The 26540-nt window shown below is 43.3% G+C and overlaps 1 protein-coding gene across 5 annotated transcripts in view; it reads right to left on the reverse strand.

The window, feature by feature from the left end:
- Positions 1 to 26540, reverse strand: part of SMYD3 (SET and MYND domain containing 3) — a 634743-nt gene that overhangs the window by 421978 nt on the left and 186225 nt on the right. Inside the window, exon 1 of one of the 5 annotated variants that reach the window (XM_089777378.1) lies at positions 17275 to 17581. The exons of the other annotated variants lie outside the window; for them this stretch is intronic. The gene's annotated coding sequence lies outside the window, so the exon portion shown is untranslated. Of the gene's footprint in view, positions 1 to 17274; positions 17582 to 26540 lie in introns of those variants that run through there. 5 annotated transcript variants of the gene reach the window in all.

Below are 26540 nucleotides of genomic sequence, written 5' to 3' on the forward strand. Positions count from 1 at the left end.
AATGACAGGGCGGAGTCCTACTGGAAGGAGCTACTGATTATATTAGACTGACTAAGGCTGCCTGAAGCTGAAGGAGGGTGTACTATACAGAAACCGACTACAGCCTTTAATGTAGAAGATGGCACATGATTTGCAGGTCACTTGGGGAGCTATGGAGAGTTGGTGGCAGAAGCTTAATGTATAAGTGGAACAACAGACAGTAGGGCCGATAGCCACCATGGGTTCTGGGGCAAGATGGGGGGAGCAGCTCCTGCTCTCAGAAAGGGTGGGTCTTGGGCAGAAGGGGAAGCCAGCCCTCACCACCCACACGCACACAGACGTCTTCAGAGCTATGCGGCGTAGCACTCCGGCTGAGATTTAAATGGCCCAGGCCTCCAGCCACTGCTGCTACTACTGCCGTGGCAGTGGTGGCTGGAGCCTCAGGCCCCTTGGAATCTCCGGGCCCTGAGGTAACTGCCCCCTCTGTTCCCACCACTGGCTGGCCTGACAACAGACATCTGTTAAACAATCCCCAACCCTTGTGCTGACCTCAGAGAATTTGCAGACAACCCAAAGCTGGTCCATGCCTATTCACAGACCTGGAACTCCTACCTCTGCTGTGAGAGACTAGGGCACCATATTCAGCAATAAACATAGACTTCCACAATTTGTTTATTCCACTCATAGTTTAGGAATGCTCCAGGGTTGCTCACTGATGTTAAGCTCTCACACAGGAGCTGTCGTGAGTCATGCTTTCTGCTCTCGCTGCTTGGCACGGAGATCCCATTCCCTCCTGGCAGATGATAATGCGGTCTGTTGCTCATGGCTGCCTCACCTCTTTTCTGGCATATGAGCATGAATCCCATCAGTGCTAAAGAAGTGCCTACAGAACACTGCTGTATATCCAACATGTAATACCTAAATCATATCAAATCTGTCCTCCACGTCCCACATTGACTTGACGTAGAATATGCTCAGGGGATCTTACATCTGTAACTTCACTAGACACTGAAAATCATGGACCAAATAGACACACTGGATATATGACTTATTACAAAGTCTATAACCCACTAACCATCCCCTAATTACCTGACCTCCCCTCTATGACTGGAGTGGTGTTAACTAGCCATTTCACCTGGAATGATCCCTTGAAATGTATGTTAACTACTTTGTCTGAACAATCTGCCCCACCTTGTATTTAACTGTAATGCTCAGCACATTCCCCAGACCTGCAGGAGAGTGCTGTGTAAACTTGAAAGCTTGCCTCACTCACTGACAGAAGTTGGTCCAATAAAAGATATTATCTCACCCCCCCTTATCCATATAGGTATGGAGTCACATGCATGGCCTCAGTCATTGTCTTCAGGGGGAGTCATGGCCTGGGTCCAGGGTATCTAAAGTATTTCCTCAAGCCCCAACATGAGGACCATGGGCAGCAACTCTGCTCCTCTAGCACAAAAGTACTCTCCAGGGGGAGGTTAAAGCTTGTCTGTTCAGGAGAAAGGTCCTTCATGGGGACTGATCTGAGGCTGCGGAATGAACTCCACCAGGAGCTAAGCACCGTCACAGAAATCACCACCTTCACTCCAAGCGTAGGGCAAACTTCTTCAACTTGTTTTTTCTCATTAACACCGAGCAACAGGTAGACAACTAAAGCAGAAGCTGTACACCAAAACCCACAACAAACAGACAAACAAAACAAACAAAAACACACTCCACCACACATACACCATTTCTCCCTTTGGGGAGAGGATGACAGAACAAACCACACAAAAAATGTTTGTTGTGTCATGTGATGCAGTACTAGAAGTTGCTTAGATACTGTCATGATGAGAACCATATAAAAACTTGTGTGAAATCAAATATAAAAAGGGGCAATATAAGAAGGCTACCTTCCCCTATTACAGTGGGGAGGAGGTGTTCTGAGAGAGATCTGGAGAAATGATAGTGAAACTGAGTGCTTGTGAGAGCTGCCTTGTATCTTCGTATTAATGTATTTCTATCCACATGGCAAACTAGGATTTGTTCACACCCATGGTGTCCACATGAGGGAGTCACAGGGCAGCACCTTGGTGCACATTGCTATTCATATCCCTGTATTTCCAACAACGGGGCAGCGTAGACATAGCTCATGTGTTCTTTTGCTGTTGTCTGTCACCAGCTCTCAGGAGGGAGGCCCTGCTTTGCAGGGGCTTTGGCAGCATTAAAGTTTGTTTCAAACAAACAAACAAACAAAACCCCGAACAATGTGGCAACTCTTCATCAATTCAAATACCCCTAGATAGTACAAGATGATTTAATAGAACCATTAAGAAATGCAAATATCAAAACCGAGTAACTGCAAGGTTTAATTACTGTATCCCGGGTATTCCAATACTAAATCCTTCCTATAGTGATTCTCATTCAACGTCATGTCTAAAATTAGATTGTAACATCTTATGGGCAGAGACCACAGCATGTGGTTTTATTCACTCTCTCAAGCATTCCAAAATGCATATTTTGTATAAACATGCTATCCTTTAGCTGCATTTTAATATGTTAATGAATATTAATTTGTTTCTGTAAAACAAGCGGGCAAATATGCCTATTTGAATTTTGAAGGAATTTATTTATATGTAAGTACACCAATCATAATAGTCTAGTGATAATATTCTCTGCATTTTAAAACTGCCTCATTTAATTGGGGACATGAATGTTTATTACACACTTGACAACTGAGGGAGTTTTATGAAAGACAACTTTTTTTTTAAGAACACATGAATTATTTCTGAGGAAGGCTACACTCCAAAATTATTCCACTGACTTTCCACTGATTCCATTTATACTTTAAAAAAAAACCCACTAAGTGTCCCTTTTTATGTAAAGGAGGGAAACGTGATGGGAATCATTCTAAAGTAATTTTCCCTGCTGGTTTATTTTTTCTCGGTTGTGTTGACCGGATTTTATTCAGTTTAATATAATTCTACTATGGCAACAGTTGCATCAGTTTCAGATCACACACTGTAGGATGAAAGACACCATCCTTCTCCTATCCCAGCACTTTGATCTTCTTAGAGCTGGACTTAAAAGCCCAGTTTTTCAGATTTTCATGGCTGAGAGACTATGCATATAGAAGATTTCTAGTTGATTGCAAAGGCTTTCCCATTTATAATTAATCTAGTGAAAGCCTTTTCCTTTGAAAGCTCATTTGTGCTACACAGTATATTCAGCAGTCAGAGGGTTAACACATGAAATGGATCACTGGGCTGAAAATAAAAATCATGTTAAAAAAATGCTACACCAGGAGAATTAGGCACAACATAAATTGTAACCAGTGAGAATTCTCAACAGTAAAATAAAGCCTTGTACTCCCAGCATTTTCATTAGTTTTCCAGTAGTGCTGAATGCAGTGTGAATTACAATGAGCTAGAAAGCAGTGGCTGCTTCCTTTAAAGAACATGTACTGTGCAGAAAGAAGTCATGTCTTCCAATCACACTGTGCAGGTCACTAGCTGTTATATGATGATATATATTCTAGCACTTTAAAATTACATATTCCCTGTTACTGAATGTTGCAAATACCCTGCAAAACAATACATGTTTAGCAGATTACAAAACAAGCTGCCCTATAATGTAAATTCTTGTAGAAAATGCTGCAGAGTGGTTTAAATCAGCTCAAGCAGAATTCTGTGGCAAATCTTTTTTCTGGGAGAGTACTCTTCAGTCCAGACAGTAAGTTCTGTATACTCATTAGAACAGCTGCATATAAGATGACAACTAAAAAGCCAGAATAAGAAGAAAATGCAGGTTGGTACAAGGTCCTAATGTATTAGTGGTGTCCTAGACAGAAGTAATAATTGACTACCAGAAAAAAAAAAAAAAAAAAGCAAATAAGGTTACATAATATGCCACAGTACAACATATGTGACTGTAATGAAGCAGACAACACCATATACAGACGACACCATATACAGGAGATGAACAAACATGCATGTGCAGAACCACTATTCCCTCTGAAACAATTATTTCAAAAGCTATTTTAGTGCTAAGCATTCCAGCTGCATTTCACAGAAGGATTTGAGTCACTGAGTTCAGATCCAGATCTCAGCCCCAGTTTCCCCAAAGACTCATTTGGGGGCTCTGGTTGAGGCCCATTATAGAGACAGATTGAGTAAGTAAAGCTGGAATTCAGGTCTGGATGCAAACTTCATGGCTCAGGTCAAGCCTGGTGTTCAGGTTAAGCCCCTACTCGTAATAAAAATATGAAACGTAAATAACTAGCAAAGAACCATACAATTCCCTGTGGTGTGCTGATCTCAAAACATTTTCCCTGGCTGCTTGGTATTCACTGACATTTTTTTCCAATCTGCATGACAGCTGATTGGAATAAGGACAGAAAGAGGCCCAAACAAGGGAAAGCCTGAGCGTACTGAGGAGAATCCCTGGACCTCACATCCAAGAAGCTCATTTGGACTCTGACAGACACAACTGGAGTAGTTGTTGATAACAGATACAGCCTCTTGGCAGGAGAGGTGGCGTTTAACCTGGCTGGTCAGGGCTTGTTCTGTCAGAAAAAGACCACTCCATGAGGGGAAGGAGAAGAACCACACAACTCTCTCATTACTTGTTTCTAACTAAAGCACCCTACATGAACTACTGAAGAAACTGTAAACAAAATGGGCAAGAAAGGATCAAGACAGACACCCTAAGGCTCCATCTCAAGCCAAAATAGGCTGAGAAGGGACTAATGGCAGTTTGCTCACACATCCCTATATAGCCTCAGTATCCAGCATAATGTAACACTGGGTGCATACTAGGGATGTTAATGAATAGTCAACTAACCGATTAGCAGGAACTTATTGATAGAACTATCGATTAGTCAAATCTCCCCCAGCTGCCATTTTGCATTGAACAGCTGAGAGAAGACCATGCGTAAAGGCGTTGAGTCGGTCCTTCCTCTGTGCATTTCCTTTCACTCAGCCTGGGAGAAAGGTGGGGGGGGGGAAGGTGGCAGGAACCAACTCAGTGCCTTCACACACGACTTTCCTAAGCTGTACAATGAAGAGCGGCAGCTGGGGAGATCATGCTGTGAACTGGCGCTAGCCAGACTGAGCCAGACTGCCTACCCTTATTGACTAATCAACTAGTCAACAGAAAATGTTGACTAATTAATTAGGAAAGTAATCACATTTTAACATCCCTAGTGCATACAGGCAGCAGATCGCTGATCTAAGGTGCACGCGCACCTGAAATGGAGCACCCATAGGGACGGAGCTCAAAGAAGAAATGGAAGAACTCAAAATTTCTCCATCAGTATCAAGCAGAGCATTTCGGGACATGTTTTTCACAGAGTCCTGACCTGCAACATGAAACTGTAAACTAGGGAACTTTCATCACCTCCTTTCATTCATCTGTATTTATTTTTAAGAGTAGTGTAAACTAGTGGTGCTATACTTTTGCATATTATTTTCAAAACGCTGCACCCATTAGCCTGTTCTCAACAGAAGCATTTGTTAAGGGGTAATACCATACCATATTCTTCTTCTGAGGCTTAAAGACAGACACTTGCTATTTAACAGACTGAAGCAAATAGTTAACATGCATTTTGACTCTTTTCAGAAACAACTATTTTGATCTTTCTTTTGTGGATTTTTTAAAATTCAAATAGCAAGCTATTTGCAAAAGTAATTAAAATGGAGTAATTACCGAAAAGAAAGGAATACTATTTAATTAGACTAGTACTGTTATTTGCTGGTTTTTTGTTTTGTGTTCTGTCTTCCTGTTTAGAATTTTTTTTTAACGTTAGGACTTTACGTAACAATAGTCCAGCTCACGTCCATGTTCACATCGATTCCAATAAGGTGATACCCAAGCTCTCCCTTGAAGTGGGATTGGAGGACTGCTCTGCTGAAAGCAGCTTCATGTTTGGCACGCTGAGTGATGACATAACGGGTGGTGAATATGTGCACTGAAAATGAGGTTGCAGCCCTGCAGATCTTGTGGCTAGGCACCTGGGCTTTTCAGGCTTGAGCTCAGGTTGAGACGGCTGTAAAAGGCAGTTCTGGGCCCTTGGCTAGGTTGTAACAGGTATGGAGACAGTCTCTGATCTGGAAAGAGACACGTTGTGAAAGAAACAGGGAGTCCTTTCATCCGTTCTGCCACCACCAGCTTCCTGGTAAGCTCAATGGATGCAAAAAGGGCATTGCACTGGGGCTTGTCACTGGGACCACCAAGCTGACCCTCTAGCTTCTTGTACTTCTACAGCAACAGAGAAGTAGAGTGGTCCCATGATACCGAGCCTGTTTCAGTGCTGAGCACCGTTTCCTGCAAAAGAGTCCTTCCTCGGCGCTGGATCTTGAATCAATGCTGGAGCACTCAGCATTGAAGCAGTCTGTGCCATACCTCTGTTGCCTGCGGGGACTGGGTGAAGAACAGATTCTGTAATTGTCTCAAGCAGCAATCCTGCTTTTTTGGTCCTGGGTTTCAAGGCCCTGCATTATCTTGTAGCATTCAGGTTGATGCCCCTCCCCCAGACAAGAGTCATGGGGTCACTGCGTGACAGACTTCTGACACGTGCTGCGCGAATTAAAACCTTGGTCTTATGGCATGCCCCGGAGCTCTGAAAGGGGTGAAGGGTCGGGAAAGATTTCACTCACACCCTCCAGTAGTAAATCAACTATAACACTAAAGTACTCCTGTCTGTTACGAAGGTCAGCAAATGTTTTAACTGCATAATATGTAAAACAGTTTTACATTATATTATCAATAAAACCCATTGCCTTGAACTTCACCTATTTTTACAAATGTTAAGGAAAAAAAGAAGTACACATTAAGGTAATCTGTTAAGAGCACTTATATTTTGCCAGCTGTTTGGTGTGATTGGAGTGCTACACATTTGCATAACTTTTGGATTACCTAGACACAGAGAGAAAAGCAAGCACAAAGAGAAGCCAGTGATTTATCAAGTGGTTTTTCAGGAAGGAAGAGTAATTTTCCTATACAAGCCATCTGTACAGTTTACTATGTAAATAATTCTTCTGTTCAAGACTACGGATTCAATATTTTATTTGTGGATTTAACATATAGAGCACATTCCCACTTCAATTCTGTTCCACCAACAGAAGCCTCATTAAGAACGAGCCATTAACACAACAGCTACACTAGCAGGCAGAAGAATGAACACATCTATACTTAGCAAATTATCTTTTTTCCTCCTTTAATGTTTAACTAGTTACTAGCAGAAAATATTAACAACAGATTTAAGGTTCTTGCTACAATTCGAACTCAAGTCACAACTAAACTACTTAATACACAATTATGGTCAGAAAGCTAAGTAAAAATGATGGCTTCTTAATAAACATCTTGAGGCTTTATTTATTTGTATGGCATCTATCACCATAGCGTTTAGGAGGACAAAAAAAATAAAGCTGTTCCCTGTATATATTCAGAGTGTTATCTTCTGGCTTTACCAAAGAAATAAAATATGATTGCACTGCTCTTGTTCCTCCTCCTAGCCCTGCAGAGCCAAAGCAGCTAAGAGACAGAGATGGAGTCTATTCCTTCTGGTGCTTAATCAACTGAATTATTTACTAAGTTCCAAACATAGAATTGGGAGGTGAATGAGCTGGAAAGAATCCAGCTGGACTTTCAGCTCTCTGGCTGGGTTTGCAGAAGACTGGATGTCAGGGAAGCCATCTTCTTATCCAACTTGATATAAAATAATAGACAACTGACAGGGAATTCTATGGTGCCACTTTTACACAGTCACTTCTGAGAGTAAAACTCTGCACTGTGAATTTACAATAGATAGGTCTCTCTCTTGCAAAGTGAACATCTGATTCAGTGCCATTAAATTCCATTTTATTTGTCTCCTCTCTCCTCCTCCTAATTAGGTTCTTGTAAGCATTACGTTTCCTTTTAATTACTTATATTTAGAGCCCTGCAAATCCGCAGATAGCTGCAGCTATATGCATCCGCAGATGTGGATACCAATATCCACAGCTCATTTGTGCAGACATGGATATGGATGCAGATACAAATTTTGTATCGAGAACCCTTCATATGTGCAGATATCCGCTTTACAGCCACAGCTCATTTTTGCAGATAGAGATGCGGATACAAATTTTGTATTCGTGCAGGGGTCTACTTCTATTGCCATAACTTTGTGGTGGCTAGAGCAGTACATTTTCACTATTGCAGTCATGTGTTCTTCAGAAATGCAGATGTAAAGCAATCTAAGAGATGAAGAAGTCATGGAAAAAGACAATAGTAAAGAAATCTTTCCTTGGAATTCCAATGCCTAATTTACTAATTAACACACAAATAAAATGGTGAAGTTATAGACCTATGTCTAACATTTTTCTATGACAGGGAAATCAACGATGTGCCATCACACTTAATGTAAGCTGACGGTTACTGACATTTCTTTTTCATAAAAGATGCTCATTAAAAACCACAGGTATTTGAATAAGCAAGTAAGGAATTACTAAATAATTAGGTAGCACAGGTTTTAATTTAATCATCTAGGGAATTTAGGGCCTTCACCTTCTTCGAGACCAGGTCAGTACTTATGCCATATAAGAATTACATAGTAGATTACTGTTCTCATTAGAGTTTAAAGATTAATATTGTGACATCGTCTGTCTTGAGGCAGACCAACATACACAAATCCTTAATACAAACTTAAAAATAGAATGTAGGGCTGTCAATCGCAGTTAACTCACACGATTAACTCAAAAAAATTAATTGAAATTCAAAAATTAATCACGATTAATCGTAGTTTTAATCAAGCTGTTAAAGAATAGACTAACAATTGAAATTTATTAAATATTTTGGATGTTTTTCTACATTTTCAAATGTATTGATTTCAATTACAACACATATTACCAAGTGTACAGTGCTCACTTTGTATTATTTTTAACAAATACCGGTATGTGCACTGCAAAAAGGATAAAATAAATAGTATTTTTCAATTCAGCTCATACAAGTACTGTAGTGCAATGTCTTTATTGTGAAAGTGCAACTTGTGTTTTTGTCATTGTGAAAATGACGTCACTTTTGTAGCCAGCATTGCCGTTAAATGTCTGCCAGATATGCGAAACATTCATATGCCCTTTGTGATTTGGCCACCATTCCAGAGAACATGCTTCCATGCTGATGATGTCAGACAAATAATGGTTTAATTAAATTTGTTACTGAATTGCTTGGGGAAGAATAGTATGTCTCCAACTTTGTGTTTATACTGTATTCTACATGTATCTCATTTTATGGGAGTCTCAGATGAAGATCCAACACATCTTGTTTGTTTTAAGAACCACTTTCACTGATGATTTTACAAAACACGAAGAAGGTACCAATGTGAGATTTCTAAAGACAGGTATAGCCCTCAATCCAAGATTTCAGAATCGGAAGTGCCTTCCTCTCAGATTTTGGGATGAGGAGTGGAGTATACAGATGTAATAATGTAGTCGATTAACCAAGAAGCAAAAGTTTATAGGTTAATGCTATAGACTACATGCATTTGCCCTGTCCCGCCCAGCCCCCCTCCAGTAAATTTTTTAGTAGGCTGGCCAGCAGCCAAGACAAGTCCTGGCGTGGGACAGCGCCGGGACCTACCCCGGCTGTGGCTCTGCATTTAAAGTGTATTAGGAGCAGGGTGGGCAGGCAGCCGGCTCAGTTCTGGCTCATGCCGAGTCCGGGAGCTCAGACACACACTCTATATCAGAAGCAGCAGCATGGGGTGACAGGCAGCCAGTCTGTGAGGGGAGCTGGTTTTTAAACTTGTGGACAAGCTCCTGCCTGGCACCCCACATTGCTGCCTAGGGTTGCCAGGCATCCAGGATTGGCCTGGACACTCTGGTATTTGCGGCCTCTGTCCAGTAAAAAAAACCAGAAAATGTCTGTTCTTCTCAGATGGAAGGTAATAGAAGGCTGCAGGGGGAGCAGTGAGCATGGGGATTTAAAGGCACGGTGCCTTTTTCTTTTGTGTCTTTTTTTGGCTCAACAACTTTGGTCCCTTGGTTTTTTCCCCTCAACCAATTTTTTTCCTGACATGTTCAGTATTTTTTGGTAAAGTATCTGGCAATCCTACTGCTGCTTATGATACAGAGGCAGCAGCGCAGAGTGGCAGGGGTCTCCTCAGCAGTGGGGCCAGAGCATACTGGCTACTGGCCCTGCCCCCGGGTACTATAGAATAGTCGAGTAACCGCTAAGAATTCCAATAGTTAACATCCCTAGTGGAGCACACTTTCAGAGGTCTTAAAAGAGTAACATTAGGATACAGGAACAAGAAAACCCAAACCACCATAAAAGAAAATAAACCTGCTGCTAGTGGCATCTGATGATGAAAATGAACATGTGCTGCTCTGAAGTGCTTTGGATCGTTACTGACCAGAACCCATCAGCAGCATAGATGCAAAGCCTCTGGAACTGTAGTGAAAGCATGAAGGGAGATATGAATCTTTAGCACATCTGGCCAGTAAATATGTTGTGACACCAGTTATAACAGTACCATGCACAGGGCTGGACTAAGGGGTGAGCAAGCCGGGCAGCTGCTCGGGGTGCCAACTGATGGAGGGTGCCTGATGGCAGCTGTAAGGGGCACACCAGTAGCGGTGGCCGGGCCAGGCAGTGCACACGCCATGCACCGCGGGGGCAGGCCTGCGCATGCGCCATGCACCCCGGGGATGGACCCGTGCACCCTGGGGGGGCAGGCCCACGCATGCACCATGCGCCGGGGGGGCAGCGCCGCTCAACCGGGCCCGGGGTGCCAAAAATGGCTCGGGCCAGCCCTGACCATGCACATGGTTGTTTTCACTTTCAGGTGGCATTCTAAATAAGGAGGCAGCAGCATTCTCTCTTGCAAATATAAATAAAACTTGTTTGTCTGAGTGACTGTAGGCCCTGAAATTTTATATTGTCTTAATTTTGAATGCAATTTTTGTACATAATTCTACATTTGTAAGTTTAATTTTCACGATAAAAGAGATTGCACTATGGTAATTGAAGTGAACTGAAAAATGCTATTTCTTTTATTTTTACAGTGTCAATAGTTATAAAAAATATAAAGTGAACACTGTACTCTTTGTATTCTGTGTTGTAATTGAAATCAATATATTTGAAAATGTGAAAAGCATCCAAAAACATTTATATCAATGTCATTCTATTATTGTTTAAGGGCACGCTTAATCACATGATTAATTACGATTAGTCTTTTTAATCGCTTGACAATCCTAGAATGTACTTTAAATAATTTTTATTAATTTTTAGGATTTTCAAGATCTTGCTCCTGTCAGTGATTGGGAACAACAAAGCTTGGGTAAAGGCAGTAAAAGACACTTCCCAAGTAGAAATCAGTCACATGTAGCAGCTGAATTCATGTGAAAGGATGGAATCTTTCAGGAAGAGTTCTGCATGCTTAGAGTTCTGCATCCTTTTTAGTATGGGGGGACAAATCCTCTGCCTGAGTCTCATGAGTACTTTCAGAAGCAGCCCCCCCATTCCTAACACAGATGTGGGAGCATCGCAGTCAGCGTGGCTCCTCCCCCAAGCCTCTTCTTTCAAAAGGCCAATATGGCACTCAAGCTGCTCGCACAGGCAGAAACTGGTGGCCATGTGGAAGAGATTGGCATCCTGCAAGGATGCGTTTTGCTCCTACGTGGCCCCGTTGTGATTACGTACATGGGTAACACAGGACCCTACAGCTTGGTCTACACTAGGAGCTTCCATCAGTATAAATATACCGCTCAGTAATGTGGAAAATCCACAACCCTGAGGGTTAAATGAGTAGAACTGTTGCTCAGCGTGGACAGCATTGTTGACAGGAGGGTTTCTCCCATCGACATCGCTATCAGTTCTTGGGGAGACAGATTATCTACGCGGACAAGAGAAGCTCTCCTGTCAGTGTAGGCAGCTTCTTCACTGAGCGTTACACTGGTGCAGCTACATTGCTGCAGTGTTCTACTAAGTGAACACAAGCCCTTTCTGTCATTTACGTTTATGCTATCTTGATAGATCTTGGGATTTACTATTAGCTTACCAGGAAAATTTAAGTATAAAATACATTTTTTCTACCTATTGAAAGGAAATCTTAAAATGATCTCCCCTGACTGGCACACAGGAAGTTGTTGATGTTAAAACCTAATATTCAAGAGACCTAAAATGTTACCATCCTCAAGGGCATGTCTTTTTTGACAGAGACTCAATATAATTGAACGGAATTTGCCTCTGAAGGCAGAAAATTCCCTGCAGGATAGTGTTTCCTGCACCATTAACATCCCCTTTACGTAAAATAGTCTTCCAAATGCTGACTCTGACCTCTCAATTGGACAAAACACTGAACATGGTGAGAACTTTTGAAATACCATCTCCTACATAGTAGGATCCGAGGGGGAGTGTTAATTATAAGGCAAGTATTAAGCAGCAATTTTTCAATTACTTGATTAAAATGAATATACATGAAGTGTACATGAAGTACACTAGTAAATAGCGGAAATTAATCTATTCTGCAGCGGCAAGAACATTGCTCCAGCAAAAATTCTGAATGACTACAGTGGAGAGATGCTTACTACCATTTCACAAGAACGTCCTGATAGCCTACAGAATGGAGTGATAAAGGTGAGCAAAGTCTTATTAATTGGTAATAATGATGAATTTACTTGCAGAAATGAGTTAGCATTATACTAAATCGTCCCTTGATCATACTGATCTCCTGAGAACAGACTCTGAATGTTAGGGAATGTTCCCACTTCCAATTGGGCTAGAAACAATGAGAGAACATGCTTTCAGCATCTTACTTTTGGTCTTACATGGAATTAAACAGGAGGTGACATTTGAAAATGTGCAATAATGGAGAGGGGAGAAGAGGAACATATAAATGTTCAGTTCAAGTTTGATGATGATTTAGATTATTTTTATTTTACTTGAAATTGCCTATATAAGTATCTAGATATTTATATGGTCCTCCACATTACCTGAGCATCTCCGACACTCATAAATTAGGCTTTTAACATCCCTCCAGTTGGAAACTGAGACTTAGAAAGATTAAGTGACTTGCACATGGTCCTATTAGTGCATCTGGGGCAGAGATAAGAACAGAGGCAAAACCAGTCACAGATTGGAGCTTGAACCCCTTAAAAGCCCAGCTAACTTTGTGACAACATAGGTCTTCATTGCCACAGGCCACAACTGGAGATGTAGGATCTAATTCTCTGGGCACAAGTGCCATCTTGTGAGTACAAACAACAACAGGGACTCCATTTTGGCCGCCCTTCTTCTCCCTCCTTTTTCCGCCCTTTCTGTGTTTTGGAGGGAAACCCAGTGTCAGAGTGTGGCGTAGTGGGGGTGCTGTCTGCTCTGTGACCCGGGGTCCCTCTGAGCTGTGATGGGAGATTCTCACTGACTCTCCCAAATGTATATTAACCCAGACACCCAGGCTCAGCCTCCCAGGGAGAGAGAGAAAGGAAGGAGGGCAGAGACCAATACCTGGCTGGGGGGCAGGGCTGAGAGAGAGTTTTTTTAGTTTCTGTCTGGTATCATGGAGGAAGCAGCCTAAGCAAGGGGCTGGGATTTAGGGGCCCAGTCTCCCCCATCTCAAGGGGGCTGAGGCATCCTAGGCCTGCCCTGTAACCAGATTACGTCTATGCTGTGCTGTATCCTGGAGAAGCAATAAACTCCCTATATTCTACTGGCTGGCAGAGTCTGTTTGTGCCACTGTGGGGGTGCAGGAGATGGGGGAACTCCAACGCGCTGTCACACAGAGGACCTGAGTCTGCCCAGTGACAGCAGACATGTGATCATAGTCTACCCTGCAACAGCAGGTTTTTTAAGGGCTGCCCATCTGAGTGACAGAGCGCATGTGTCATTCAGATGGGTACACCAGATTAGGTCCATACATTATAGGTTTAGGGTTGTGGGAGGTATACTCGCATGCAAGGAGTGAGCATCCATCTGTCACTCCTCTCCTGTTAGGACTTAGGGTACGTCTAGACTACATGCCTCTGGCAACCGGACATAGTAAAATTAGGCTACCGGACATAGTAAAATGAAGCGGCGATTTAAATAATTGCCGCTTCATTTAAATTTACATGGCTGCCGGGCTGAGCCGACAAACAGCTGATCAGCTGTTTGTTGGCTCAGCGCGATAGTCTGGACGCTCCCTTGCCGACATCAAAGGTATTTGTCGACCACCCAGGTATGCCTCCTGGGACGAGGTTTAACTGGGTGGTCGACAAATACCTTTGATGTCGGCAGGGGAGCGTCCAGACTATCGCGCTGAGCCGACAAACAGCTGATCAGCTGTTTGTCGGCTCAGTGCGGCAGCCATGTAAATTTAAATGAAGCGGCGATTATTTAAATTGCCGCTTCATTTTACTATGTCCGGTAGCCTAATCTACATGCCTCTGTCGCCAGAGGCATGTAGTCTAGACGTACCCTTACTTGCACCCAACGCTGAAAATTCCGCATAGGTCCTCCAATACTGTGGTGATAATGGTGCACTTTGCAAGTAGATGGTCACTATACCTGATAAGTAGGGCCTCCAAGTTAATATGCTATTAAGACAAATGGAGAAATTCAGATTTCTTGATGTTATTATATATTCAGTCAAAGTGCAGAGCCAGCAAGCGTGCACTCCAAAGGCACATATTGCCACAGCTAGCTTTGAAAACCAGAAGGGCATGAGATATCGGTTTTTATAAATGAAAGATGAGATTCCAGACAACACAGTAAAATCTGTGCAAAAAGCAGAATTTTAGAGCTCTGTGTTTCTGAGAACACAGAGGTTCACTATTCCTATTTAAAGTTGTTTCCTGAGACTCTCTTCAGTGTCAGCATGTCTCCTGATGCTGCCACGCCACAAGGCTGGTTTGTTTCAGCTCTTTTTTTTTTTTTTATGTTCTACAATCTTCAACCAGCAGCAACAGAAAAAGAATTTCATTAATTTGCCAAACCTGGTTCTGAAAACACCTCTCCTCCTATCTCATTCACAGCATTGGTTGTTTCACTGCCCAATGTGATTAAGACTGCCGGACCGGGGTAAAACGCTAGCTAATCATATACAGTAGATTGTTTATGGGCTACACTCCATTTTCCGTCACTGCTTATGCTCACACAGTATGTAGAGAGTATAAGGTGCTGAATAAAAGACCTGAAGTAATTCATAAACAGCTACATTACTGGCCCAAAGGTTACGGGAGATAGAAACTGATAGGTACCTGATCTGAATTCAAGTTGCTGGACTACGACTATAGCAGTACTGTTTTGCTTTGCACTATGTCCCAGTGGAACTACAATGAAAAATTAGCTGTTCCACATAACAAATTGCCTTGTACTCAGCTACAGCAGGTAATGGCACTTCAAGGTGCACTTGCAGCATGGAGCGGGGAAAAAATAAAAAGTCTGTAAGCCTCACAATCTTTTCCTTGTACCTCCTCCATTTTTAAAAAATAATTTAGACTACTTTTCTGTTAATCTTTTTTTTTTTTTTTTAAAGAATGACCACCAAAGAGGTGATCAAGCAGATGAAAGGCATTTCTACCATTTCATATTCTATTTCCTTCTACATTTTACAGCAAATCTGTTTCACTGAGGCTCATCTCCTCATCCAATGATCCATTTTATCGTCACAAAACACAGAATCTGCTAGCTCAACAGAACAGCTAAAGCAGACTTCCCATCGAAAACATGAACTAGATAATGCTGTTTGCATGCTGCCCAGAATAAAAGATTTTGCATAGCCACATGGCACCATGGGCAATACTGGGAAGCTATGTGCACTGGAGAGATATAGTATTTCATAGGTCCCCTGTTGTACTTATGAGGTGGGGAGGTGAGAAGTAGTCTGTGAGATCCATTTATGGACTGCCATGCCCCCCTTCCTTCAGTGGCTTGAAGTGGGGGAGGGGATGAGGTGCATTTGGCCAGCAGCCCCTGTTTCTCCCCCAAATGCTACAAATATGATCCAAACAGACCTGACATGGACTGTACAAGTGGCAGAGAGAAATCCTTACAGGAAGGGGCAGGCACAATCTAACCCAAAATCCTAATTGAGCCACAGTTCTTTCCTTCAACCCGCGCAAGATGCCCAGTCATCAAGGGGGAACTCTCCCTCCCCTCCCACCCACATACCATATGACTCACATCAGATAAATTCTACTACCTATCTAAAACTTGATCTGGAACTACTGTCATCAAACATAATTATCATTTCACAGCCTATGATCCACCAAACTCTTATTATGGCCCAATACTGCAACCCTTCCTGACGTGAGTGGCCCTGTTGGAATCACTGCATTTGCCCCCAAGACTAGGTGCTACTCATCACAAACATGGGTTACAGACAGGGCCGGCTCTAGGTTTTTTGCCGCCCCAAGCAAAACATTTTTGCCCTCTTCCCTTTTTTGTTGGCTTTTACACATTTGCACTTTGGAATGTTTTTGTTTTGTTTTTGACTGTTTAAAATAAATGAAAACAGAAAATTTGTAGTTAGTGAAATAAAACAATTTCCTACTAGCATACTCATTTAATTTTAACAAAATCACAATTACATACAATTTGGGTTCAACTATACACTGTAATGAAAAATGTTAGTGTCTTCCAGTGCGCCCAGTTTCTCATAAATTAAAAGAATTTAAATGAACTGAATTTTTCTGGTTTTTATACTTGCGTAGCCTTTTAATAATTCAGTAAAATCTAAATTTTTTGCAATGGTACTTTCAACTGAAATTAATGTGAGTCCTGACAAACGATTTTGAGATATGGTGAGTTACAGACACAGCCCCATCCCCGCTGAGCACAACCTCAGATACCGACCAACAACCATGGCACCGGGCTAGTCCACTGCCCCCAGCTCTCCCTGATGTACTCTTGCACCCCCTCTCCCCCGCACTCGGGCAGCTGAGAGCCAGCTCTGCTCTGGCGGGGAGTGAGAAACCATCGCTGCTCTCGGGCAGCCCCCCAGAGCCTATAGCCAAATTTCTACAGCTGCCTAAGCTGCCCCCTCAGCCCCGTTCAGCAGCCTGGCCCCGGGAATGTGTCCCCACCTCCCTTACCCCCCTGCCATTCCCTGACCCTCGGAGGGCATTCTCCAGCTCCCCAGCATGGAGGGAGCAGGTTTCAGCCTCTTGCCCCAGTTCCGACCCCCAGCATTGCGAGCCGCAGCCCCTGGCCAGGCAAATGACCCATGTGGGAGCCGCAGGCAGGGCCGGGCGGGGGCTGCAGGGAGAGAGGGAAACACCCTCCCCCCATGGACAGTCCCAGGGCCCCTCACAATGTGACTCCCCCGCCCCAGGCCGGAGCTAGGGGAAGCGTTTTTCTCACCCGCTGGAGGTCGGGCCCTCAGCCCACAGCTTCCTCCTTAGCCCAGGCCCCTCTGGGGAAGTTCCTGGCCCTGACCATGTAAGCCAGGCCTGCTGCGGGGTTACAGCTTCAGCCCAGGCCTGGAGCCACGTAGCCGTCCGTGCCCCCACTGGGCTCTGCTCGGTTCCAGCCAGGAAGTCATCCCACCCCACCCTTCTCTTGGGCGGACTTGTGCCCTAAATCCCAGAGCCAGTGCCTGGCCAGGGAGCTGCCTCCTGGGTGGGCCCCATGATCCCAGAGCCCTGGGCAGCTCCTGAGAGCCTCGTGGGAGTGACCCTTACGAGGTGCCTGTGGGGGCCCAGAGCTCCCCTGCACACAGACTGGCTGCCCTGCCCTGCTCCCAGCCGGGCCACTGGGACTGTCCCACGCTGCGGGGGATGGCTGGGGGCAGCCAGACCCGGCCCGGTGTTGGGTCTCTCACACAAACTGTCCTCTGAGGCAGCATCGGGAGTCACCGATTCAGTCTCCTGGGGCTGCAGCCCGGGACAGGCAGGGACTGGAGCGGAGCGTATGTGTGTGTGCGGGGAGGGGGGGAAGGGTTGAACAGAGACAAGAAGTAGAAAGAAAAATATGAATGGAACTTTAAACCAAGAGCAAACGGGAGCAACATGAAAAGTTCAATGAAGAATGTCCAGAAAACAGGCAGCAAAAGTAATAAAACACCCACGTGCTTAGGGACAGGCAGCAAGATGGTGGGGGGAGAGGAGGGAAAGGACTTTAGAGACATTTTCTTTCTCTTTCTTTCCTTCCCTCCCAGGCAGGGAGGCTGCCGGGCCAGGCGGAAGGAGGGAAGGGATGGGGCAGGAAAGGGGAGGGGCTGGTGGCATCTCCTGTGGCACTTTAAAATCGACGGGGCGGGGCCGAGCATTGCAGGGGGCGGCTGTTTACCTGGAAATGTGCTGCCCCAAGCACATGCTTGATTTGCTGGTGCCTAGAGCCAGCCCTGGTTACAGATTCAAGCCCTTGATCAGTTATGTTCAGTGTAAAGAGCTTGTTTCCTTCAGTACTATTTTGCCATGTTGGAGCCAAATTGTGGCTAGCCCCAGCATGGATACACAAGATGTGGAGAGGTGCAAAGAAAGAACCTTTCCTCCCCATGCATCCCAGCCTTCACATCCTCATCAGAGAGAGGTTGGTCACAACTGTAGTTTCCCTCCCTGCTCCATCCATCCCTCTCCCAGAAGGACTAGGAGGTGGCGAGGCCAGGGCCTGTAACCTCCTTCCCCCACTGCATATACATAAGTCAAAAAAGTGACTGGGCAGCTGCAAGAGAGGTGTCCATGCTGAGGACACTCAAGAGTATGTTCAGTAACTATGTCTATCTGGTGCTGCAGGGGATCTTATGCCTTCCTTCATTACCCCCCCCACACACAAACACTTCACTCTCTCTGGGTCAGCATGGATGCACATCACCCAACTATCCTGGCATGTGTTTGCTTTACAACCAAGTATAATTACATAAAAATAAATACAAATATTTGTCACATATCATTTGTTATATCTCCTTGTAACTGCACGTTGTCTGCTGTACTTAGAGCCTTTTTCATCATTATATCTACAAAGAGTCAAGGGCCAAAATAGATCACACAGTTCCAGATGTGCTTTTACCAGTGTACTGAAGAAATATTATCCCCTTTGTCTTAGAAGAAAAAACACTGCACAGTCCTCTCACAATTGAATGGTCTTTATTTTCTCCAGTTGCATTATGCTGAACATTCAGATTCAGTTTGTTATCCTCCATTACCCCAAACCCTCTCCTCACAAATATTTCCTACATAAGATTTATCACTACATCGGTGATTTATCACATTTATCACTACATCCTTAAATATGTTGATTTTGCACTTCTTTACATTAAAGCTCATGGCATTAGCTGTGCTTGTAACCAGTTTTATTATAACTTCTGACCACTTAAATTTTAATATTTCTACTGAAATGTTTTACCATAAAAAGAAGCTTGTGAAGTTTTTGGTCTTTGGGCAAGCCATGTGATACCATCTAAACTGCCACCGCATATAAAGTCCCCTGCTATGTAATACAACATACATTTGGTGAAAACATGTTTATGTATATTCCTTCCTAAAATAACATTTCTAGCCAATTTTTTCAACATAACAAAAATCCTGGCAACTTGCACAAATGACTATTACAATCTACCTGAAAACTTTGTTGCAGACTGTTTTAAAAGCAAAGTAAAAATTGGTAGAGGTCTGTATGCCAAGCCTATTTTAATGTTACTGTGTTTTCTATTTATTATCAATTCATACAAAATTACATCATAAAGACTAATACAATCTGAATTCTCCTATTATGTTTGATTATAGTTTCTAATTAACAATATCATAAAAGTCTAGTTTTTTATTTACTTTTTTGCTGATTTCACTTACATTTTGTAACTGATACATGCTTTTAAAATATACAAGACTTTTTTACATCATGCCATATGGTTCCTTTCCATGCGGAAATTCATGCTGAGAAAAGGTTCCTGTGTTACCATATGTTTGCATTCAATTTTCTCTTTCATTACCAAAATTTACAAGCGGAAAGCATTTGACCAGGTCAATAAGACAATTACAGAACAAAGGGAATACTTTTCATGCAGGAAAATAGCTATGATGTTACTGCCAATCCTGAGAGGCTAAACTGCAAGATGGTCTTTCTCTCATGTGCGCCATGCTCACACTACAGTCAATTCACTCACTAAGAGACATGTACAGTTGAGTATGCTAGCCTCAAATTCAGTAAGGCACACTTGCTACTGGAGACACTCCAATGCTCCAGCCACTGTCCAGTGCTCACACTTCACTCCCAAAACCACAGCCATACTCTGTGTCCTCTACTCAGAGCCACTACGTAGAGCTGCACAGAGCCAGCAGCCTGGGAACTCACTGAGGAAACACTAAGGCTGCTGGGGGAAAACCGAATGGTGAGAATAATCCGGATGGTCAGGATTGTGTGACAAGAGTTAGGATCAGACATAGGCAGAGCCCAAGGTACAGGAAAGAACAGAATCACTGAAGGGGAAATAATGGCTGAATCTGGGAGACATGGCTGTAGAACAGCAGGAATGAGAAGAACCAGGGAAGGGAAAATTAAGGCACTTTCAAATGTTAGTATTGCATTTACGTGTAATGGGAGACATGGGAGGACGTAGAAAAAAGGATGGGGGCAAAGGAGAAAAGTCCAGTTACAATGATTTGAGATGAGGATGGAACTGGGGGAAAGGAAGAGGTAGTTTCTTCATCCTTTTCCTCCTACAGGACAACATGGTGAACATCTCTAGGTAATCACCATGGCTAAAATCTCATTCCAATTAAGATTTTACATCCCTTGTGAAAAACATAATAAGCTCCAATGACAATCAAGACATCCAAAACTGAACATGCCAACAGTGCGGCTTCTCTTACATTAGTGACACAGAGGTAAGACCACAAGTTCCAGAAATCTGTTATAATCTCATATTGCAGGGTTTCTCCTTGATAGAGAAGGAGGACTAGAAAACACACATTTGGATAGGCCTCAACAAATATACAGTGGAGATAACACATCAAGACACCAACACACAAGAAAGGGTTGAGCTTCACTAACCAACTGTCTGTGCCTGAAGCAGGACATCATAAACTTTGGGGGGGGGGGGGAAGAGAACTTGTCAGATCCTAAGAATAGCTGTAGCCAGACAGAACCCCCCCTTTCAACATCCATCTTGCTTGCCCCTCCAAGGTGCCTCAGAGCACACAGGGCAGAGAGAGCAATAAAATCAGCAGAGTCTTTGAAGCCTTGACAGAAGGCCCAGATGTGCTGGCTCATCGTGACCCTGGACAACTGTAAACATAGATAAGAGGGTGGTCAAGCTAATCTCTGACCAAGAGGCTGCGAGAAACCGCCCTTGACTGGCACCTATGTTGATATGATCACATGCAACCGTCCCAAGGTGGAATCTCCCACTGAGCAAAGAATGTCCAGTACTCCCAATTTTGTTCTCTCTCTCTCTTACAAGTGTAAATTACGTTGAAACTCCCTTGTAAGAACAGGCGTCACAAGACGAACCAGCACAATTTGGCACCATAGATAAGAAAGAGAATACATGACCCCAAGGGTATAAAGATGGGCCCAGCAGCACACTCACTCTGAGCATCAATCTACCATCTACCTGCTAGTCGAGTTAGGTGATTGCCTCCCGAGGTCCAAGGGGATCACCTCGTATTCATCTTTCCGAGGAATTGAGGGACCGATCCTGGCCATAATCGAGAGTTGCAGAAGGGGGTAAAAATTGTACCTGTATCTGTTCTTTTGTTTTAGTACATGCATAGAATTGAGCTCTTTAAAGATTAAGCTGTCACTTGGTACCATCATTTTCTATCTTCCTTTTCCCTTTGTAACCATTTTAAGATCTGTGTTTGCTAGCAGTTAAGAAGTAGAACAATAGCCATTGTAACCACATGCTTTATAAGCTCCTTTAATAAACCTGTAACTGTTTAAGCTTTAACCTGACTCCTCCTGTTGCTGTAACAGAACCAGACACAATTAAAAGAACTCCAGCCGTTCATAGGGGCAGACGCAGTGAGAGCTGGGAGTTTGGGCTCTGTCGCCTCCATGGGGCAGACCCTTGGGGAATCCGTCAGCCTTCTCTAGGCTGCCTGCTGCGGAGGGACCTTGTGTCCTAGCAGTCAAAGACTCGGATGTAATAAGCTCTCCCTGCAAACTCTCGGGACACCCGTCAGCCTTCTACAGGCTGCCCGCTGCGAAGGGACCCCGGTCCTAGCAGTTGAAGACTTGGGTGTATAACACACACACACACCACGCACTGCCCTGACCATCGGCTGACAATAGCTATGAACTGAAATAAAGCAGAATATAAGAATTCCATTTCTTCAATATTGGTAACATTAGTAGAGCATCTTCCTATAGGTATACTATGTGGAAATGGGAGATGGGAGAGAATGAGGATGTTGATTAATTGCAGTTTACTCATATGATTAACTAAAAAAATTAATCACAATCAATCACCATTTAATTGCACTTCCAAGCAACAGAATACCAATTGAAATGTATTAAATATTTTGGATGTTTTTCTTCATTTCCAATTATAACACACAAAGTGTATAATGTTCACTTTATATTATTTTTATTACAAATATTTAAATATATAAGTAAATAAAATATTTTTAAATTTATTTCATACAAGTACTGTAGTGGAATCTCTTTATCATGGAAGTACAACTTACAAATGTAGATTGTAAGCTAAGTGAACTCAAAATCAAAACAATGTAAACTTTGGAATTTACAAGTCCACTCAGTCCTAATGCTTGCTCTGTCAATTGCTAATAGAAACAAGTTTATTTAGATTTGCAGAAGACAATGACACACCTCTTATTTACAATGTCACTAGAAAGTGAGAGTAGGCAGTCACATAGCACTTTCTGACAACTCCCTGAGTAAGAATAGTATGTCTCCTGTTCTGTGTTTTACCTGCATTCTGGCCTATATTTCACGTGATAGGAGTCTCAAAGATAAAATGAACAACATGTGCTGGGTCAAGAACACTTCAACTGCAGATTTGACAAAACCCAAGGGGGATACCTATGTGAGATTTCTAAAGATGACAACAGCATTCAAACAAAGTTTAAGAATCTGAAGTATCTTCTAAAACCTGAGGCTACGTCTATACTTACTGTGCTGGAGATCTATCTTCTGGCATTCGATTTAGTGGGTCTAGTAAGCACTCACTAAATTCAGTTCCTCTATTTGTGAGAAGTAAGGAAAGCCAACAGGAGCTTGGCACTTGCTCCTGTTGATCTCCCAGTGTGGAGACAAAAAGCACCAAGCTTGGCTTAAAGTATGTCGACTCCAGCTACATTATTTATGTAACTGGAGTTGCATACTGTGACAGGGCGCTCGCCCTGCACTGGCCCTTTAAGGGCAGACCCCGGCCTGAAGCAGGGCCGGGGAATTTAGCCCAGCTGAGGCTATACTAGCCCATTAGGGCCCAGCTGGGCGCTATAATAGAGAATGGGCTGCTGCTGTGGGGGGAAGCAGTGAGAACCTGGCTGCTGAGGGAGGAGGAGGCTCCCTGGAGCTAGGGCAGGGCTGGGGAGGCCAGGCAGGGCTAGGGGAGCTCTGGCCCGCAAATCCCCAGACTGCAGGGCTTGAAAGAAGGCCCGCTGGAGGAACATCAACCCCCGGAAGGGGGGCTCAGAGACAGACTTGGGCACTGCCGGAGGGCAGTGTGGCGAAGAGGACGCCGCAGCCGGGAGTAAAGAGGGGAGACACCACCCCAGAGAAGGCACCCCGCCTGCCAAGGGAGCCAATTCCGGAAGACAGACGGCAGGGGGATACGGTGTGTGAGGGGGTTCGCACTCACCATACCTTAAGCTGACCTTCCAGGTCTAGTGTAGACCTGGCCTGAGAGGGATGAGGAGTAGAGCATGCTTTCAGAAGTCTTAAGAACAACACTCCAGTGCAGAAATTATAGAACCCAAAGCACAAACAGGAAAATAAACCATCTCTTGGCAGCACCCAACTCAGATGAAGAAAATGAACATACACTGATCGACAATTCACTGATAATGGAGCAAGTAATTAAAGAAATCATCTGCAAACACCTGGAAGATAATAAGGTGATAGGGAACAGGCAGCATGGATTTGTAAAGAACAAATCATGTCAAACCAATTTGATTGCTTTATTTGATAGGATAACAAGTCTTGTGGATAAGGGAGAAGCGCTGGACATGGTATACATAGACTTTAGCAAGGCATTTGATACGGTCTCGCATGATGTTCTTATCAATAAACTAGGCAAATACAGCTTAGATGGGGCTACTATAAGGTGGGTGCATAAATGGCTGGATAACCGTTCTCAGAGAGTAGTTATTAACGGTTCAAAATCCTGCTGGAAAGGTAAAACAAGTGGGGTTCCGCAGGGGTCTGTTTTGGGACCAGTTCTGTTCAATATCTTCAACAACAATTTAGATATCGGCATAGAGAGTACACTTATTAAGTTTGCAGATTATACGAAGCTGGGAGAGGTTGCAACTGCTTTGGAGGATAGAGTTGTCATTCAAAATGATCTGGACAAATTGGAGAAATGGTCTGAGGCAAACAGGATGAAGTTTAATAAGCACAAATGCAAAGTGCTCCACTTAGGAAGGAACAATCAGTTTCACACGTACAGAATGGGAAGCAACTATCTAGGGAGGAGTACAGCACAAAGGGATCTAGGGGTTATAGTGGACCACAACCTAAATACGAGTCAACAGTGTGATACTGTTGCAAAAAAAGTACACATGATTCTAGGATGCATTAACAGGTGTGTTGTGAGCAAGACACGAGAAGTCATTCTTCTTCTCTACTCGACACTGATTAGGCCTCAGTTGGAGTATTGTGTCCAGTTCTTGGCACCACATTTCAAGAAAGATATGGAGAAGGTCCAGAGAAGAGAAACAATGATTATTAAAGGTCGAGAGAACATGACTTATGAAAAAAGACTGAAAGAATTGGACTTGTTTAGTTTGGAAAAGAGAAGATTGAGAGGGGACATGATAGCCATTTTCAGGTATCTAAAAGGGTGTCCCAAGGAGAAGGGAGAAAAATTGTTCTTCCTGGCCTCTGAGGATACGACAAGAAGCAATGGGCTTAAACTGCAGCAAGGGAGATTTAGGTTGGACATTAAGAAAAAGTTCCTAACTGTCAGGGTGGTTAAACACTGAATAAATTGCCTAGGGAGGTTGTGGAATCTCCATCTCTAGAGATATTTAAGAGTAGGTTAGATAAATGTCTATCAGGGATGGTCTAGACCGTACTGGGTCTTGCCATGAGGGCAGGGAACTGGACTCGATGACCTCTCAAGATCCCTTTCAGTCCAAGTATTGTATGATTCTATGACACTGCTTTGGATCATTATCAAGTGTCTTCTGGTGGTGGAAGCATGAAGGGATATGTGAATCTTTAGTGTATCTGGCAGGTAAATATCTAGCAACACCAGCTACAACAGTGCCATGAGAATGCCTCTTTTCATTTTCAGATAACATTGTAAATAAGAAGTGGGAAGCATTAGCTCCTGAAAATGTATACTACCTTGTTTGTCTGAGCGGTTTGCTGAACAAGGAATACGACTGAGTGGACTTAGAGGCTCTAAAGTTTTACACTGCTTTATTTTTTTAATGCAAGTTTTTGTACATAATTCTACATTTGTAAGTTCATGATAAAGAGATTCCACTACAATACTTGCATTAGGTAAATTAAAAAATACTATTTCTTTTGGTTTTTGCCGTGCAAGTATTTGTAACTTGCAGTGAGCAATGTACACCTTGTATTCTGTGTTTGAAAAGGAAGAAAACATCCAAAAATATTTTAAAAAGTGGTATTTTATTACTCACAGTGTGATTAATCACAATTCATTTTTAAACACATAATTAGTTTTAATTGGCTTAATAACCATAGATAAAGTACATCTCCATTTTGATCTGTTTCCTTCCTCTTTGTTATACAATACTTGATTTCAATGCGACTATAAACTGCTAGTAATTTGTCTCTCTATTTAGGGTGTCCAGCTTTAAACATATTTAAAAGAGAACAAATGCTCTGATTGTAATTATAACTTTTCTAGATTAAAAACAACAGTAGGAAAAAAATAGCTTTCAATCCCTTTAAATGAAGGATCATCTAGGGTTGGGAAAGGAAAATGGGATTAAGTGGGATTAGGCAGTTCTGATCAATTAGACTGAACCCAAGAGGAGCTGTAATCTACTCTGATACATTGCAGCTGTCAGACAGGGATCTGAAGTAAGGTAACATGAACTTTTTTAGTGGTGCCAGGGTACATTGACACCACTTTTTTAGTGGTGCCAGGGTAAAATAATGGGCTTACAGGCAGTCCCCGTGTTACGTACAAGATAGGTACTGTAGGTTTGTTCTTAAATTGAATCTGTATGTAAGTCGGAACTGGCATCCAGATTCAGCCGCTGAATCTGGACACCAGTTCCGACTTACATACAGATTCAACTTAAGAACCCCAGGCATCCCCAAGTCAGCTGCTGCTGAAACTGATCAGCAGCTGATTCCAGGAAGCCTGGGGCAGAGCAACTCTGCCTCGGGCTTCCTGTAGTCAGCCGCTGGTCAGTTTCAGCAGCGGCTAACTTGGGGACGCCTGGGGTAGAGCAGCTCGGGTGCTGCTGGGTTGGTCCAGTAGCGCGGCCGCTCCTCGGCGCTACTGGACCAACCCAGCAGCA

The sequence above is a fragment of the Pelodiscus sinensis genome, chromosome 3, assembly GCF_052426305.1.
Source record: "Pelodiscus sinensis isolate ZL-2025 chromosome 3, ASM5242630v1, whole genome shotgun sequence".
NCBI lineage: Eukaryota > Metazoa > Chordata > Testudines > Trionychidae > Pelodiscus > Pelodiscus sinensis.